The sequence below is a fragment of the Aureococcus anophagefferens genome (assembly GCF_000186865.1).
Source record: "Aureococcus anophagefferens unplaced genomic scaffold AURANscaffold_140, whole genome shotgun sequence".
Taxonomy (NCBI): domain Eukaryota; class Pelagophyceae; order Pelagomonadales; family Pelagomonadaceae; genus Aureococcus; species Aureococcus anophagefferens.
Window position 1 is genome coordinate 6,319 of NW_008705688.1, and position 1,904 is coordinate 8,222.

A 1,904-nucleotide genomic window follows, 5' to 3' on the forward strand; every position below is an offset into this window, starting at 1 on the left:
GGGAGCGGAGGGCGGCGGTCGGCGGGCGGGCAGGGCCCGCGCGCGCGGTCGCCGCTCGAGCGTCGAAAGACGCAGTCGCGCGCCGTCGGGCACGCGACGCCGGGCGCCGGTGGCGACGCCCGTGTGACGCAGAGCGTCGAAGGGCCGCTCCCCCGGAAGGGAGCGGAGGGCGGCGGTCGGCGGGCGGGCAGGGCCCGCGCGCGCCGTCGCCGCTCGAGCGTCGAAAGACGCAGTCGCGCGCCGTCGGGCACGCGACGCCGGGCGCCGGTGGCGGCGCCCGCGCGACGCCGGAGGCGTCGAAGGGCCGCTCCCCCGGAAGGGAGCGGAGGGCGGCGGTCGGCGGGCGGGCAGGGCCCGCGCGCGCCGTCGCCGCTCGAGCGTCGAAAGACGCAGTCGCGCGCCGTCGGGCACGCGACGCCGGGCGCCGGTGGCGACGCCCGTGTGACGCAGAGCGTCGAAGGGCCGCTCCCCCGGAAGGGAGCGGAGGGCGGCGGTCGGCGGGCGGGCAGGGCCCGCGCGCGCCGTCGCCGCTCGAGCGTCGAAAGACGCAGTCGCGCGCCGTCGGGCACGCGACGCCGGGCGCCGGTGGCGACGCCCGTGTGACGCAGAGCGTCGAAGGGCCGCTCCCCCGGAAGGGAGCGGAGGGCGGCGGTCGGCGGGCGGGCAGGGCCCGCGCGCGCCGTCGCCGCTCGAGCGTCGAAAGACGCAGTCGCGCGCCGTCGGGCACGCGACGCCGGGCGCCGGTGGCGGCGCCCGCGCGACGCCGGAGGCGTCGAAGGGCCGCTCCCCCGGAAGGGAGCGGAGGGCGGCGGTCGGCGGGCGGGCAGGGCCCGCGCGCGCCGTCGCCGCTCGAGCGTCGAAAGACGCAGTCGCGCGCCGTCGGGCACGCGACGCCGGGCGCCGGTGGCGGCGCCCGCGCGACGCCGGAGGCGTCGAAGGGCCGCTCCCCCGGAAGGGAGCGGAGGGCGGCGGTCGGCGGGCGGGCAGGGCCCGCGCGCGCCGTCGCCGCTCGAGCGTCGAAAGACGCAGTCGCGCGCCGTCGGGCACGCGACGCCGGGCGCCGGTGGCGGCGCCCGCGCGACGCCGGAGCGTCGAAGGGCCGCTCCCCCGGAAGGGAGCGGAGGGCGGCGGTCGGCGGGCGGGCAGGGCCCGCGCGCGCCGTCGCCGCTCGAGCGTCGAAAGACGCAGTCGCGCGCCGTCGGGCACGCGACGCCGGGCGCCGGTGGCGGCGCCCGCGCGACGCCGGAGGCGTCGAAGGGCCGCTCCCCCGGCAGGGAGCGGAGGGCGGCGGTCGGCGGGCGGGCAGGGCCCGCGCGCGCCGTCGCCGCTCGAGCGTCGAAAGACGCAGTCGCGCGCCGTCGGGCACGCGACGCCGGGCGCCGGTGGCGACGCCCGTGTGACGCAGAGCGTCGAAGGGCCGCTCCCCCGGAAGGGAGCGGAGGGCGGCGGTCGGCGGGCGGGCAGGGCCCGCGCGCGCCGTCGCCGCTCGAGCGTCGAAAGACGCAGTCGCGCGCCGTCGGGCACGCGACGCCGGGCGCCGGTGGCGGCGCCCGCGCGACGCCGGAGGCGTCGAAGGGCCGCTCCCCCGGAAGGGAGCGGAGGGCGGCGGTCGGCGGGCGGGCAGGGCCCGCGCGCGCCGTCGCCGCTCGAGCGTTGAAAGACGCAGTCGCGCGCCGTCGGGCACGCGACGCCGGGCGCCGGTGGCGACGCCCGTGTGACGCAGAGCGTCGAAGGGCCGCTCCCCCGGAAGGGAGCGGAGGGCGGCGGTCGGCGGGCGGGCAGGGCCCGCGCGCGCCGTCGCCGCTCGAGCGTCGAAAGACGCAGTCGCGCGCCGTCGGGCACGCGACGCCGGGCGCCGGTGGCGACGCCCGTGGACGCAGAGCGTCGAAGGGCCGCTCCCCCGA